This window comes from Rhinoderma darwinii, unplaced genomic scaffold, assembly GCF_050947455.1.
Source record: "Rhinoderma darwinii isolate aRhiDar2 unplaced genomic scaffold, aRhiDar2.hap1 Scaffold_104, whole genome shotgun sequence".
NCBI classification, from domain to species: domain Eukaryota; kingdom Metazoa; phylum Chordata; class Amphibia; order Anura; family Rhinodermatidae; genus Rhinoderma; species Rhinoderma darwinii.
In genome coordinates, this window is record NW_027461923.1 from 241,701 (window position 1) to 259,447 (window position 17,747).

Genomic DNA, 17,747 nt, shown 5'->3' on the forward strand with positions numbered 1-17,747 from the left:
TCATATACTTATGACCTATCCTGAGGTAGGTCATCAGTATGAAAAACCTGTCTGTGCCCGAACAACCCCTTTAAAGGAACAGTGTCACCACAATTTTTTTTTTAATATGTTAAAGATGTTAGTGCTTTATTAAAAACATTTGGATTAATTTGTGTGTTTGTGTGTTACTTTTTTTTATTTTTACACTTTTTCTTCCCTATGGGGGCTGCCATTTTTTTTTCCATTTCTATATGTGTCGATTAACGACACATACAGACATGGAATACGGCAGCTCCAGTCCCATAGGGACTGCGAACGGGGCCCGTTCCATCCACTATCATGTACGCCGCTGTGTGGGAACGGCGCATGCGCCGCTCCCACACAGTTCAATTTGAAATGCGCGCCGTCCGGCGCCATTTTCCTGTGGACCGGAAGTCGCGGCCGGACAGTAAGATTACTACTTCCGGTCGCGGCTTCCGGACTTGTGCACATGGAGCAGCGGCAGCAGACGGAGCGGATGGACCGGAGGGAGCGGCGGCGACTGGAGCAGGTAAGTGATTTCTATGTATGTTTGTGTTTTAGTGTGTGTTTACTACTGTATGTAAACCTACTACACTGTGTGTTAGCTCAAAAAATGGCGACACACAGTGTAGGAGGTTTGACCGTTCAAACCCCTCGTTTCTCCCGGCACTAGCCAGGATAAAGGAGGGGGGATTCTGAGAGCTCACTAGAGCGAGGGATTTTTACCCAATTTTGCAGCATAAAGCAATGTGGTTGCTTTACCACATGCAATGCTGCAATTTTGGGAATGGCTCCATCTAGTGACCAGCAATGGGAAATATTATAAATTAGAATCCAATTTATAATATTTCCTGACTCGTGAAAAAAAAATAAAAAATTAGAACAATGTTTAATCACCTACACACTAATTGTTTAACTAAAAAAAAACAAAACATGTTTTGCTGGCAACACATTCCCTTTAAGACCTGGCCATCTATGAGCCAGAGCGGAGAGCAAAACTTGGCTACTTTGTTCCAGAAACAGCGCCACACTTGTCCATGGGTTGTGTCTGGTACTGCAGCTCAGCTCTATTGAAGTGTATACTCTATTTACTGCAATACCACAATGAACCTGTGGACTTGTGTGGCACAGTTTTTTTTTTTATGATAGCAGCTATGTATTTCTAATCCTGCACAACCCCTTAAATGTGAATGAACATTGTATAAAACCACATAGGTATTTGCAGGGAAATGAGCAGCCGCCCTCAGCTTTCCACAGCGATAAAGACTTTCATAGGCTCCTTTATTTTGCTGAATATCACCCCCCTGCCCAATAACTGTGTGATAATAGCCACGATCAATGTGCGAGAAGCAGATAAAATAAAATATTAGATTTGTTTTTTAATAGTGATCTATATATGAAAAACACTTTACCACAAAGCCCTGAAAGCTCTGCTAGATACTAAACTCCACCACATGCTGAGAATAAGGACACAGGAGACTTGTTATATGGAAGAAGAGTCATTTTATTATATGTATTTTTATATGTATATTATTAATGTAAAGGACATCCCTACACCTAACGCTGTTGATCCAGAAGAAGGCAAAAAACCCTGGACACGTTTGGCCAATTAGTATCACAGGGGGAAAATTCCTTCTTGACCCCAGAAAATGGCGATCAGTTATAAACCCTGGATCAAAGCCGCTAATACTATTACTAGATAATACAGGATCGTCTGGCCTAGATCTATCACCCTGACTGCTGGTTACTAAGGACTGTGAGTGGTTGTGGATGTCCTGACCTGTGTAACTGTGTTATATAATGGTGAGGTATTAGTGTATATATTATAGTGAGGTATTAGTGTATATATTATAGTGAGGTACTAGACATTATAATATAGTGAGGTTCTAGTGTATATATTATAGTGCGGTACTAGACATTATAATATAGTGAGGTACTAGTGTATATATTATAGTGCGGTACTAGACATTATAATATAGTGAGGTACTAGTGTATATATTATAGTGCGGTACTAGAAATTATAATATAGTGAGGTATAGCTCTTGCCACATTCAAAAAATTGGGTGTGGCTTAGCAAGAAGGGGCAGGGCCAACCCTGGCTGACAAATTTATATTAATTTATGCCAGAAATTGTCGTAAATTATAGTAAAAATAGACAGCAACCCGTAGCTGGCATAGATTTCAGATTGTAGCGCCCATCACACCTGTAGGGAGACGCCTTTTTAGTAAATTTGCCACATCTTGCTCCAGGGCTCTTCTGTCAGAAAAGTGACATATGAAAAGTCTGTATTAGTAAATCTGCGCCTTCGTATTTATATTATAGTGAGGTAATAGAATATAAATACTAATGTCTCACCATTATATTATAGTACAGTATTAACATTTATATTAGGGCTTATTCACATCATGTTTTAGTGAGGTTCTAGTGTATATATTATAGTGCGGTACTAGACATTATAATATAGTGAGGTTCTAGTGTATATATTATAGTGCGGTACTAGACATTATAATATAGTGAGGTACTAGTGTATATATTATAGTGCGGTACTAGACATTATAATATAGTGAGGTACTAGTGTATATATTATAGTGCGGTACTAGAAATTATAATATAGTGAGGTATAGCTCTTGCCACATTCAAAAAATTGGGTGTGGCTTAGCAAGAAGGGGCAGGGCCAACCCTGGCTGACAAATTTATATTAATTTATGCCAGAAATTGTCGTAAATTATAGTAAAAATAGACAGCAACCCGTAGCTGGCATAGATTTCAGATTGTAGCGCCCATCACACCTGTAGGGAGACGCCTTTTTAGTAAATTTGCCACATCTTGCTCCAGGGCTCTTCTGTCAGAAAAGTGACATATGAAAAGTCAGTATTAGTAAATCTGGGCCTTAGTATTTATATTATAGTGAGGTAATAGAATATAAATACTAATGTCTCACCATTATATTATAGTACAGTATTAACATTTATATTAGGGCCTATTCACATCATGTTTTTTCCTTCCCTCGAAGGCATACTTCAGGTGGAGTCCCGTAGTATACCTCCGACAGAAGGCAGCAGCGTATCCCACTGTATAGATAGATATACAGTGGGATATGTCTCCCGAACTCACTGGGCACAGCACTACTTTAAGCGATGAGCCAGTTTAAGTCCCTGAAGTCACTGTTCATACATGGAAAGTGATGTCCGGGACTTTCAGTTATGGAGTCCATGGCAATAACATCGCAAGCACTCTAGCTGGAAAATCCTGTCTTGGGAACTCCCATTCCGTCACTGTTCATATAAAAACAATGAAGTTAGGAGCTTAAAAAAAACAAAATTCCACGGCCAGAGCGTGAGCAACTCTCTTGCCAGAGATTTCGCTCCTGAAGGCGTCCCTGACATCACTATCCATGTATGCGAGAGTGACGTCAGGAGCTTTAATACAGCCAGAGTGCCGGCAGCATTCTGGCCGGTAATTCCGCTTCTGTTAAAGCCCCTGACTACACTGTCCATAATGGACAAAGACATCAGAAGCTTTAAGAAACCGGAATCCATATACAGAGCGGCGGCCATGCTTTGCCATGAAATCCACTCCTGGAGGAGTTCCTGAAGTCACTGTCCATATATAGGAAAGTGATGTCAGGAGCTATAGGATGCCGAATTCCTCGGCCAGATCGTCGACAACGCTCTGGAAAGGAATTCTGCTCCTGATAGAGCCCCTGATGTCACTGTTCATTAATGGACAGTGACATCAGGAGCTTTAAGACGCCGGAATCCCCAGCCAGATCATAGGCAAACCTCTGGCCGGAGATTTCGCTCCTAAAGGAGTCCATGACATCACTTTCCAAATGTGAACAGTGACGTCAGGAGCTTCAAGAAGCTGGAATCCCTGCCAGAGCGACGACAGCGCTTTGGCTGGGGACTCTGCTTCTGAAAGAGTCCCTGACATCACTGTCCATACATGGAGAGTGATGTCAGGAGCTTTAGGATGTTGAATTCCTCTGGCAGATCGTCGACAAAGCACTGGCCAGGAATTTCGCTCCTGATAGAGCCCCTGATGTTACTGTCCATTAATGCACAGTGACGTCAGGAGCTTTAAGATGCCGGAATCCCCAGCCAGAGCATCGGCAATGCTCTGGCCAGTGATTCCGCTCCTAAAGTAGTCCAAGACGTCACTGTCCATGTATGGATAGTGATGTCAGGAGCTTCAAGAAGCCGAAATCCCAGCCACAGCGACGGCATCGTTCTGGCTAGGGATTCCACTCCTGGAAGAGTCCCTGACGTCACTGTCCATATATGGACAGTGATGTCAGGAGCTTTAGGATGCCGAATTCCTCGGCCAGATCGTCAACAACGCTCTGGAAAGGAATTCTGCTCCTGATAGAGCCCCTGATGTCACTGTTCATTAATAGACAGTGACATCAGGAGCTTTAAGACGCCGGAATCCCCAGCCAGATCATAGGCAAACCTCTGGCCGGAGATTTCACTCCTAAAGGAGTCCATGACATCACTGTCCAAATATGAACAGTGACGTCAGGAGCTTCAAGAAGCTGGAATCCCTGCCAGAGCGGCGACAACGCTTTGGCTGGGGACTCTGCTTCTGAAAGAGTCCCTGACATCACTGTCCATACATGGAGAGTGATGTCAGGAGCTTTAGGATGTTGAATTCCTCTGGCAGATCGTCGGCAAAGCATTGGACAGGAATTTCGCTCCTGATAGAGCCCCTGATGTCACTGTCCATTAATGTCCAGCGATGTCAGGAGCTTTAAGATGCCGGAATCCCCAGCCAGAGCATCGGAAATGCTCTGGCCAGTGATTCCACTCCTAAAGTAGTCCAAAACGTCACTGTCCATGTATGGACAGTGATGTCAGGAGCTTCAAGAAGCCGAAATCCCAGCCACAGCGACGGCATCATTCTGGCTAGGGATTCCGCTCCTGGACAGTGATGTCAGGAGCTTTAAGATGCCGAAATCCTTGGCCAGAGCGTTGACAATGCTCTGGCCGAGAATTCCGCTACTATTAAGTCCCTGATGTCACTGTACATATATGGTCAGTGAAGTCTGGAGCTTTAAGAAGCCAGAATCCCTGGCAAGAGAGACAGCAACACTCTAGCCAGAGATTTCCTTACAGGAGGTGCCCCTGATGTCACTGTGCATATATGGACAGTGAAGTCAGGAGCTTTAAGAAACCGGAATCCCTGGCCAGAGGAACGGCAATGCTCTGGCCAGAGATTCAGCTCCAGGAGGTGCCCCTGACGTCACTGCCCATGTCTGGAATGATATTAGGAGCTTTAGGATGCCAAATTCCTCGGCCAGATCATCGGCAATGCACTGGCCAGGAATTCCGCTCCTGATAGAGCCCCTGATTTCACTGTCCATTAATGGACTCTGACGTCAGCAGGTTTAAGATGCCAGGAATCCTAGCCAGAGTGGCAGCATCATTCTGGCTAGGGATTCTGCTCCTGGAAGAGTCCCTGACATATGTGGACAGTGATGTCAGGAGATTTAAGATGACAAAATCCTCGGCCAGAGTGTCGGCAATGCTCTGGTCGGGAATTCGGCTACTATTAAGTCACTGACATCACTGTATATATATGGACAGTGAAGTCAGGAGCTTTAAGAAGCCAGAATTTCTGGCAAGAGAGATGGCAACGCTCTGGCCAGAGATTTCCTTACAGGAGGTGCCCCTGACGTCACTGTCCATATATGGACAGTGAAGTCAAAAGCTTTAAGTAGCCGGAATACCTGGCCAGAGAGACGGCAACGCTCTGGCCAGAGATTCTGCTCCAGGAGTTGCTCCTTATGTCACTATCCATATATAGAGTGATGTCAGGAGCTTTAGTATGCCAAATTCCTCGGCCAGATCGTCAAAAACACTCTGGAAAGGAATTCCGCTCCTGATAGAGCCCCTGATGTCACTGTTTATTAATGGACAGTGACGTCAGGAGATTTGAGATGCTGGAATCCCCAGCCAACGCATCTGTCCAGAGATTCTGCTCCTAAAGCAGTCCATGACGTCACTTTTCAAATATCAAAATTTACGTCAGGAGCTTCAAGAAGCCCGAATCCCGGCCAGAGCGGTGGCAACGCTCTGGCTGGGGATTCCATTCCTGGAAGATTTCCTCACGTCACTGTCCATATATGGACAGTGATGTCAGGAGCTTCAAAAAGCCGTAATCCCGGCCAGAGCGGCAGCAATACTCTGTCTGGGGATTCTGCCCCTGAAGGAGTCCCTGACGTCACTGTCCATATATGGAGAGTAATCTCAGGAGCTTTAGACTGCCAAATTCCTCGGCCATATCGTCGTCAACGCTCTGGAAAGGAATTCTGCTCCTGATGTCACTGTCCATTAATGGACAGTGATGTCAGGAGCTTTAATATGTCAGAATTACCAGCCAGAGCGGTGGCAACACTCTGACTAGGGATTCCGCTGCAGGCGGCAACGCTCTGGCCGGGATTTTCAATACTGTAGAGTCCCTGACGTCACTGTCCATATATCAACAGTATCGTCAGAAGCTTTAAGAAGCTGCAATCCCCGGCCACAGCGTTGTCAGCTCTCTAGCTGGGAATTCATCTATTGGTAGAACCCCTGACATCAATGTCCACATATGGACAGTGACATCAGGAGCTTTATGATGCCGGAATCCAAAGCCAGAGTATCGGCAATGCTCTGGTCGGAGATTCCGCTCCTGAAGTAGTCCATGACATCACTGTCGATATATGGACAGTGATGCCAGGAGCTTTAAGATGTCAGAATACCCTGTAAAAGTGTCAGAAAAGCTCTGACCAGACATTCCGCACCAGAAAGAGTCCATGACGTCATCATTCATATATGGACAATGACATCAGGAGCATTAAGATACCAGAATCCCCAGCCATAGAAGAGGCAACGCTCTGGCTGGGGATTTTGCTCCAGGACGAATCCATAACAACACTATCCATATATGGACAGTGATGTCAGGAGCTTAAAGATGGCAAAATTTCCAGCCAGAGCATCGGCAGTGTTCTGGTCGGAAATTTCGCTCCTGAATGAGTTCATGACGTCACTATTCATAAATGGACAGTGGCGTCAGGAGCTTCAATATGCTGGAATTCCCGACTAGAGAAGCGGCAACACTCTGACCAGGGACTCCGCTATTGAAAGTGTCCCTGACGTCATCGTCTACATATGGATATTAATGTTAGGAGCTTGAAGATGTCGGAATCCGTGGTCGGGGATTTCTCTCCTGAAGAAGCCCCGACACGCGCGTCACCAAGAAGTGCTTCCGTGTGCCGTGCGCGATTTGCACGCACCCATTGACTTCAATGGGTGCGTGCTGCGCGAAAAACGGGCAAGTATAGGACATGTCGTGAGTTTTATTCAGCGCACATACGCTGTGTGAAAATCACTGACAGTCTCAGCGGCCCCATTCACTAACATAGGTCCCTGCGGTGCGCGTGAAAATCAGGCACGTATCACGGACGTATAACACTTTCGTGTGAATAAGGCCTAAGGGTAGTCTAGTCTGAGGTCTGTATTATAAAGTAGTCTGGTCTAGGGTCTAGGGATAGTCTGGTCTGGGGTCTGTATTTATGGGTGGTCTTGTCTGCAGTTTGTATTAGGAGGATAGTCTTGTCTGGGGTCATTATTTGGGGGAGTCTGGTTTGGGGTCTTTGTTTAGGGGAGTGTTCTCTGTGATCTATAGTAAGAGGATAGTCTGGTCTGGGGTGTGTAGTTAGGGGGGAGTCTGGTTTGGGGTCTTTATTTAGGGGTGTTCTCTGCGGTCTATAGTAAGAGGATAGTCTGGTCTGGGGTCTGTATTAATGGGATAGTCTGGTCTGGGGTCTGTAGTAAGAGAATAGTCTGGTCTGGGGTCTGTAGTTAGGGGTAGTTTGGTTTGGGATCTGTATTAATGGGATAATCCGGCCTGGGGTCTGTAGTAAGAGGATAGTCTGGTCTGGGGTCTGTAGTAAGAGGATAGTCTGGTCTGGGGTCTGTAGTAAGAGGATAGTCTGGCCTGGGGTCTTTAGTAAGAGGATAGTCCGGCCTGAGGTCTGTAGTAAGAGGATTGTCTGGTCTGAGGTCTGTAGTAAGAGAATAGTCTGGTCTGGGTTCTGTAGTAAGAGGATAGTCTGGTCTGAGGTCTGTAGTAAGAGGATAGTCTGGTCTGGGGTCTGTAGTAAGAGGATAGTCTGGTCTGGGGTCTGTAGTAAGAGAATAGTCTGGTTTGGGTTCTGTAGTAAGAGGATAGTCTGGTCTGGGGTCTGTAGTAAGAGGATAGTCTGGTCTGAGGTCTGTAGTAAGAGAATAGTCTGGTCTGGGTTCTGTAGTAAGAGGATAGTCTGGTCTGGGGTCTGTAGTAAGAGGATAGTCTGGCAGTGTTAATATATTTTATATGTGAGGTGTTTGTGTTATTCTACCTAATGTTGATACAATAAAGTGCGGCTCCTCCTTCTGCGCCGGCGGCTGCGAATAATGGACGTTCAGGGAGGTGGAGCTTAATATATTCTGTCTTGATTCCTCGGCAAATATGATGATCGGAGCCGACCTGTAAACAACACAAAGCATGAAAAATCGTCCCAGATGCATTGTGATGTCACACTGGAGCCCAGGAGAATTGTGGGAAACAAAATGGTTGAATTACCTGTAGCAACCAATCACATTTCATGTTTCACGTTTTCAGTGCAGTGTAGGACATGAAAGCTGTACTCTGATTGGTTGCTGTGCTTAACTCCACCCCCTTATTGCTAGTACTAGGCCCAGTATGTTATAATAATAACAGACATATTAATGATGCTGATGATGATGATGATGATAAAATATACATATTTACTGGTGTAACAGGAGCATCTCTATATCGGTCGTGGGAAGTGCAGGAGAAAAGCGTTGGGCGCCATGGTAACTAATTATCTCTTATTTTCTCGCAGCCTCTTGGACATTGAAAGCAGCATCCTGATTGGTTTGTGCAGGTCACATGTCCTCTCTTTCATTGCTCTACTTCTGGGGCTGTCTGCATATGAAAACTTATAACCAACTGGTGCCCAGATAATGAAATAACCCCCTAATAATTACCCTCCGACACTCGGCTTCTGTGAATGTGGGGGTGACCCGGGGGGGGGGGGGCACAGCTTTATTAATTATAATAATTAACTAACATTTTGTTAATCTGATCAAAATATCAAAACTCTAAATGACCTCAAACAGCGGTCAATGAAAACCCGTATGCCGCCCATCCCAAGGACATGGAGGTAAATACCCTCCTAATACCGCCAGCCGTGACCGACCATCATACAGCAAAATATACCATCAAGACACCGCCGCCGCCACGCCAAAAATAAAAGCGTGAGACAGAAAATCTCTGCATTTTAATATAATATTTTTCTTTTTTTATACACACAGAATATCACGCCAAAAACCACAAACCATGAACCGCGTCCACTGCAGGTTGTTTTTTGTTCTTTGTGTGGTTCCCATATATATTATTTAAAGAGACAGCGAAAGCAAAATTGAGCTGGATTCACACGAGCGTGTGTGTTGTTCCCGCGCAAAGAACGTGGCGTTTTGCGCGCGCAAAATGTACATAACAGCTCCGTGTCTCAGCAGCGTATGATGTGTGATTTTCACGCAGCCGCCATCATTATGACACTCTGTTTGTATGTTTGTAGCACGTGGTGCTTTTCTGTTTTCATTCATAGTTTTTACTGCTGTTGCGCGAATCACGCGCGTCACACGGACGTATATCACGTCCGTCTGAATAAGCCCTTAACCAAACAAGCGCACAGATAGATACATAAAATGACAGAATAAAACACCATCGCCGCACCATCGCGTTATCAGGTGTGGGGGGGGGGTACAGACAAAAGAGGTAGGTGAGAGGGGGAGGGAAGCTATATACTACCTCACCGCCATAACCACCCCCGTCCCTAACCATACCCCCCCCCTAGAATAGCTGACTCACTATGATAACAGAAAGGAGGGAGGGAAGACCCCTCCTAAACTACCGCCACTTATTATTAACCCTTAGCCAGCAACAGTCCCAGTCCCAGCGGCTAATACGCCTGTGAGCCTCCGAGGAATCTCCCTATAAATGAGTGTTGACAAAGTGTATGTTGCCCATAGCAACCAACACCAGCGCTGGACTCCTATTGGTTGCTATGGTAACACCAGCGCTGGACTCCTATTGGTTGCTATGGTAACACCAGCGCTGGACTCCTATTGGTTGCTATGGTAACACCAGCGCTGGACTCCTATTGGTTGCTATGGTAACACCAGTGCTGGACTGCTATTGGTTGCTATGGTAACAGCAGTGCTGGATTGCTATTGGTTGCTATGGTAACACCAGTGCTGGACTGCTATTGGTTGCTATGGTTTGTCGTCCACACTGTATAATGTATCTATGCGCTGATCATACAGATTCTATAATATATGACGGGATTATTACATATTAATAACATACAGCCCGTTATTCAATGAGGGGATTCATTTACTACATGTTGTTCTATGTAATAAGCCCCTGTAATGTCCTTGGTGGGCACTATAGGGCAGCAATGCCCCCGACCAGGGCCGGACTGGGACTTCAAATCAGCCCTGGCATTATTAAGCAGACAGGCCCACCGCAGGCCATACGCAGTGCCGCATCTGCCATGAGGCCAGGTGAGCCGACGGCCTCAGGCGGCACCACCTACCCAAACGGGGGGGGGCGGCATTTTCAGCCCGGGGGGGACTGGACCGGGGGGGAGGGGCCATGCAGACGCACATAGCAGACGTGCCGAGCGTCTGTAACACTCCTCCTCCTCTCTGACGCTGTACACAGCACATGCAGCCAGAGAGGAGCAAGTCTCCAGGAGGAGCGACGAGCAGCACGAGGTAAGTCCTGCCTTGCTGGGACCGGGACCCGTGACGTGAGTATACTGCAAGGGGGAGTCTGGGCATTTTACCGACAGCAGAGGGCTCTATGGGGCTGGAATAATCCACCCCATAGAGCCCTCACATCACTATAATGGAAGGATTAGTGTGGGTGGGGGAGGGTCTGAGCGTCTGTCTGACTTACTGCAGAGAGCTCTATAGGGGGGGGGATTCTGCCCCCCCCCTTTAGAGCAGTCATTCAGATGCTCAGACCCCCCTAACCTTTCAGTATAGTAACTAGTCAGGGCTCTATGGTGGGGGGATAATTCCCCCCTATAGAGCCCTCTGCTGTCAGTAAAACGCCCAGACCCCCCCCCCCCCTTGCAGTATACTCCTGGCTTTGTAGCTTTCCTGTGCTTAATTAGCATGGGAAAGCTACAAGCAGGGCTGTGACTGGTGAGTCTCACAGTCAGTCCCAGTGCACACTGCATGCAGCAGCTGCGGCAGCCAGTCTGACTGTGAGTCTCTGATCAGTCACCACCCACATGCAGCAGAGAGTCATTAAATAAACCCTCAATTACTATAGTTTCAGACACATTGACTATGACAGCTTCTATAGTGTAGTGGTTAGCTTGTCTGCCTTACACATGGAAGGTTGTTGGTTCAAATCCCAGCTGGTGTATTTTATTATTTTTTTTTAATATTAATATATTGTTTTTGGCTTTGTTCACACTAGCATTAATATACGTTTACCTCTCTTCCGTCAGAGGAAGAGAGGATCGATACGTTAAACGGAAAGCAACGGCTCCATTAGAATTACCATTGCTTTCAATGGTAATTCTTTTGTATCAGTTGCTTTCCGTTTGTCTCCGTTCGTTAGGTTTCCGTTCTTTTGAATGGAAATAAAAGTTCTGCAGACTGCACTTTTGTTTCTTTTAAAAAAAACGGAAACTTAGCGAACGGAGACAAACGGAAAGCAACTGATACAAAAGAATTACCATTGAAAGCAATGGTAATTCTAATGGAGCCGTTGCTTTCCGTTTAACGTATTGATCCTCTCTTCCTCTGACGGAAAAGAGGTAAACGTATATTAATGCTAGTGTGAAAGAAGCCTTAGGGCCTGTTCACATCAGCGTTGGCTTTCCGTTCTGGGGTTCCGTCGGAGGTAACCCCGCAACGGAAAGTCAAACTGAAACCACAGTTCCGTTTCTGTCACCATTAGCGCAGTCGACTGCGCTATTGATTCTGTCACAAAAATGGAAACCTGCCGGAATGGTGACGAACGGAAACCATTAGCAATGTTTCCGTCACAATTGATTTCAATGGTGACTGAAACGGAAGCAGTGGTTTCAGTTTGACTTTCTGTTGCGGGGTTCACCCGACGGAAACCTCCCACGGAACCCCGGAAAGGAAAGCCAACGCTGATGTGAACAGGCCCTAATCCTTCCCCATAATCCTGCCCCCGCTAATTAAAATAAATATATTATATAATGTATATCGCGCTGTATCCGTCAGGTCAGCGGGACTGACTGATTCAGTGTCAGCGAGTCCTGCAGGATCGAGCTGTTACCGATCACATCTAAGTTCATAACTTAGATGTGATCAGTAATAGGCGACCTAATGCATTCAGGTCTCAGCGCTATATACAGCTGCTCTGTATACAGGATACAAAGCAGCTGTATCTTAAAAAGTACAAATCATTTTAAATAAAAAGTAATTAAAATTTGCACCAATCGCATTAATAGATATCTTTATATATCATAGTGACATGTCCGAAGTTTTCATCTGTGGGGGACCGAGCACTGAGGCCCCCACCGATCGCTAAAACGAAGCAGCAGAAGTGCTCGGGTGAGCGCTGTGCCGCTTCATTTATGATCGACTTTCAGTCGAGTGAGTGGTGTACTGCTCCAAGGAAAGCCAAACAGAATTGAAGCGGCACACCGCTTACCCGAGCACTTCTGCTGCTTCGTTTTAGCGACTAGTGGGGGGGTCTCAGTGTTCGGACCCCACTGATCAAAACTTCTGACATGTCAAAAGTTTTTTAAAAAGTTGTTACACTTTAAAGAGAATCTTTCACCTGCCCACAGATTTGCATTTGAGTGCAGCATGTAATGGTCAGGGCTGCACAATCTCTGGGGCACTTTATATTTTTTTTCCTACCCTCTTTCCTTACTTAGGTATCTGTGCTGTAATATTTGGCGCCCGATATTTAAATAACCCCATGAACTGCCAATGGGGCTGTAATTGGCAAGGGGGCGTGTAACATCGCTGTGACACTGCCCAATCCGCTACGGACAATGTCAACAGCAAGAGCTGGAGAGAGGAGATCATGTGCGCGCGCACGCTCTCACTCTTCAGCTCTCGGCAGGCAAGTACAAAACTGTGATCTCAGGTGAGAGATCAGTCTTATCGTCCTTGTCTGCCGAGAGCTAAAGAGTGAGAGCGTGCGTGCACGCACAGCTCTGATGCCATGGAACAGAAGAAGAAGAATTCACACTCTTCTTCTCCTCTTGTGTTCCTTAGTGGTGGCGGAGCTGCGCGCACCCGCTCTCTCCAGCTCTTGCTGTAACGCTGACCGTAGCTGATTGGACAGTGTCACCAGGGCCGCCATCAGGGGGGGACTGGGGGTACTGCAGTGAGGGGCCCGGGCATAAATTTAAAAAAAAGGGGCCCGCACTCTGCCGCTGGAATTAATATCCTCACGGCAGTGTGGCTCTTACGATTTCATTTCGGTGAAAGGAACAAGTCCCATCACGAAGCAGGGGCCGTTCATTACATCAGAATAAAATCGTAAGGGCCCGCTGGAGAGTGACATGTGCCCGCCCCTCCTCCTCCACAACAGCGTGACAGCGTGCGGGGAGGAGACATCACAGCAGCGGGAGTTATGAGCTCAGCCTCGGAGGATACCTCCAGCAGCAGCAGCAGCAGTCGTCGTCTTCTTCTTCAGACACAGTGAGTACTAACTTATGTCTGTGTCCGGCTGCTGCTGCCCGGAGCCTCCTGAAAAAATCTCCTCCTGCCCCCATAGAAAGTAAATATCTTACCCACGTCTGTATTATGTTAACACTGCAGCATAGGATTGTATCAGCTCTACAGCTCTTATCTCCCGTCCTGTGTAACATGTGATAATAAACCTGTCTTCTCCCTCTGTTTACACAGGACAGGAGAAAAGAGCCGTCCTGGAGCTGAGTGATACAATCCTATGCTGCAGTGTAAACTAATACAGACGTGGGGAAGAGTTTTGCTTTCTATGGGGATGGGGTAGAGTTAGATGATAATGGGGGCAGGGAGATGATAATGGGGGCAGGGAGATGATAATGGGGCAGGGAGATGATAATGGGGGCAGGGAGATGATAGTGGGGGCAGCGAGATGATAATGGGGGCAGGGAGATGATAATGGGGCAGGGAGAAGATAATGGGGGCAGGGAGATGATAATGGGGGCAGGGAGATGATAATGGGGCAGGGAGATGATAATGGGGCAGGGAGATGATAATGGGGGCAGGGAGATGATAATGGGGGCAGGGAGATGATAATGGGGGCAGGGAGATGATAATGGGGGCAGGGAGATGATAGTGGGGGCAGCGAGATGATAATGGGGGCAGGGAGATGTTAATGGTGGCAGGGAGATGATAATGGGGGCAGGGAGATGATAATGGGGGTAGAGTTAGATGATAATGGGGGCAGGGAGATGATAATGGGGGCAGGGAGATGATAATGGGGCAGGGAGATGATAATGGGGGCAGGGAGATGATAGTGGGGGCAGCGAGATGATAATGGGGGCAGGGAGATGATAATGGGGCAGGGAGATGATAATGGGGGCAGGGAGATGATAATGGGGGCAGGGAGATGATAATGGGGCAGGGAGATGATAATGGGGCAGGGAGATGATAATGGGGCAGGGAGATGATAATGGGGGCAGGGAGATGATAATGGGGCAGGGAGATGATAATGGGAGCAGGGAGATGATAATGGGGCAGGGAGATGATAATGGGGGCAGGGAGATGATAATGGGGGCAGGGAGATGATAATGGGGGCAGGGAGATGATAATGGGGGCAGGGAGATGATAATGGGGCAGGGAGATGATAATGGGAGCAGGGAGATGATAGTGGGGGCAGCGAGATGATAATGGGGGCAGGGAGATGATAATGGGGCAGGGAGATGATAATGGGGGCAGGGAGATGATAATGGGGTAGGGAGATGATAATGGGGCAGGGAGATGATAATGGGGCAGGGAGATGATAATGGGGGCAGGGAGATGATAATGGGGGCAGGGAGATGATAATGGGGCAGGGAGATGATAATGGGGGCAGCAAGATGATAATGGGGCAGGGAGATGATAATGGGGCAGGGAGATGATAATGGGGGCAGGGAGATGATAATGGGGGCAGGGAGATGATAATGGGGCAGGGAGATGATAATGGGGGCAGCGAGATGATAATGGGGGCAGGGAGATGATAATGGGGGCAGGGAGATGATAATGAGGCAGGGAGATGATAATAGGGCAGTGAGATGATAATGGGGGCAGGGAGATGATAATGGGGGCAGGGAGATGATAATGGGGCAGTGAGATGGCATTGGGTAGGGAGGGAAATGATGCTAGAGTGGGAAGGAGATAATAATGGAGGGCGGATGGCACTTGAGTAGGGATGCACGATGCATCAAAACTTCGATACGGTTTCGATACCGTGCACCCCCAAACGGTTCAATACCGTTATTTCATGTATTTTGATACTAAGCTGTGCGGCCGCACAGCTCAATATTGTAATACATGAATGTATGAGAGCGGAGCTGCGGCTGTGTAACACAGTCACGGCCCTGCTCCGGAGTCCCGACATGTGCGCGCCGCCAGGATTATGTGATGCGGCCAGCGCTGCACTAATGAGCGGCGGCACTGAAAACAGAACATGGCGGGCGCACTACAAAACACCCCCACATCTTCTGTCTTCAGTGCCTGAACCGCCGCTCATTAGTGCAGCGCCGCCCGCATCACCTCGTGCTGACCGCGTGCGGGGCGGGGCAATGGTTGTATTACACAGCCGCAGACCCACTCTATAAAGGCAGAGATCAAAGAAACCTCTCATCTCTGTCGCTATTCCCCTGAATGCTGCGATCAAAGCTGACTGCAGCATTCAGGGGAAAATAAGAAGGGGGGATGCCCCTTGGATCACGTCACAGGAATCCCTGTGACGCGATTGAGGGACATACCATATATGGGCAGACAGCCCAAGGTCCAATGAAGGACCCCAGGGCTGTCTTACCATATTTCCTGTTAGGGCATACTCAGGTCTGTCCTAACAACTGCCTGTGTACTATCCGTATATAGATATATACCAGTACATTAAAGTTTCAAAAAGAAAGTAAAAACATAAAGTAATGTTAAATTTAAAAAAAATACACATACAACTTTTTTACAAAACACATTAAAATAAGTCTCAATACATAAAATATTCACATTCAGTATTGGCGCGCCCGTAATAACCTGCAAAACAATTTTATTGCATCATTTATGATGTGTACGTTGTAAAAAATAAAATAAAAACTTCTTTCACTTATTAATGTGAGGCGCGAGGTATTATGAATTTTGAACCTCCATGTGCCTCACATTAATAGTAATTAACCCCATCATGTACCTTACACATTAACCCTTTATAATTGAGTAACATGATGGGGTTAATTACTATTAATGTGAGGCACATGGAGGTTAAATTTACCATCACACCTCGCGCCTCACATAAGAAATGGAAGAACTGTTTTTTTTTTTTATTATTGTTGGCAAAGTATCGCTTTGTTATCGAAATCGCAATACTACACAAAGCATCGGTACCGAAGTCCAAATTCTGGTATTGTGACATCCCTCCACTGGAGGAGGCATTATACAATGGGGGGGGGGGGTAATAATTGGGTGAAAAGTGATGATATCTGAAGGGAGGGGAGAAATTATACATGGGGAGGGGTAGAGGAAGGAGAGAGTATACCTGGGTAGGGGGAGAAAGCTTATACCGGAGGCATAGTTAGCAACAGTCCTGAATTTGCAGGGACTGTCCTGAATCTAAAGAGGCAGTCCCGGCAAATTACTGTCCCAGACGTGTCTCAGCCACTGCCATATTCAATTGTATCTGCGTCCACAGGATGCAGATACAATTGAATACTATGGCAGAGCAGGAAAGTATCAGCTTCCTGCTCTGCCATTCACCCATCCAGGAGCGGAATCCCCGGCCAGAGAGTTGCCGACACTCTGGTCGGGGATTCCTCTCCTAGAGGTAGCCCCTGAGGTCACTGTCCATATATGGACAGTGAGGTCAGGGTCTCCTCCTGGACTGGAATCCCCTGTAGAGAGTGCCACACACTCCCCTGTAGTTAGCGCCGAACATACCCCCTGTAGATAGCGCCACACACACACTCCCCTGTAGATAGTGTCACACACTGCCCCCTGTAGATAGCACCACACAATCCCATGTAGATAGCGCCACACAATCCCATGTAGATAGCGCCACACCCACCCTGTAGATAGGGCCACACACCCCCCCTGTAGATAGCGCCTCACCCACCCCTGCAGATAGCGCCACACACAGCCCCCTGTAGATAGCGCTACACACAGATAACGTGTGTGCAGCGTGTGAAGAGAATGCAAAAGCATCATCCAGACATGCCCGTGGCGGTGGGAGATCTTAGGGACTACATTTTGGTGAGTGACTCTGCTGTGTATAGGGCTTCAGTGCAATGATTTTTGTTTATATTGCCCTCCTACACCCTGACAGATTCTACATACACACACACACACACACACACACACATACACACACACTCACTTTCCCTTTTTGCCCCCCACAGAGCCGCTGTCTCTTGTCTCTTCCTTGTCACTCCACAGAGCCCCTGTGAGGTTGCGTCTCCCCCCTGGCTACCACTGCTACCTTCAGTTCTCCCAGCCCTGGCACT

At 47.1% G+C, this 17,747-nt stretch overlaps 1 long non-coding RNA gene across 2 annotated transcripts in view; it reads right to left on the bottom strand.

Annotated features, from left to right (window-relative positions):
• Nucleotides 1-1,480: 1,480 nt before the first annotated feature.
• LOC142698892 (uncharacterized) overlaps nt 1,481-17,747 on the bottom strand; it is a 229,128-nt gene continuing 212,861 nt past the window's right edge. The window contains exons 1-3 of one of the 2 annotated variants that reach the window (XR_012865830.1): nt 8,609-8,807; nt 8,385-8,512; nt 1,481-2,843 (exon numbers count right to left, since the gene is read on the bottom strand). This is a non-coding gene — a long non-coding RNA (uncharacterized LOC142698892). Of the gene's footprint in view, nt 2,844-8,384; nt 8,513-8,608; nt 8,808-17,747 lie in introns of those variants that run through there. The other variant, XR_012865829.1, reaches the window with a different exon arrangement.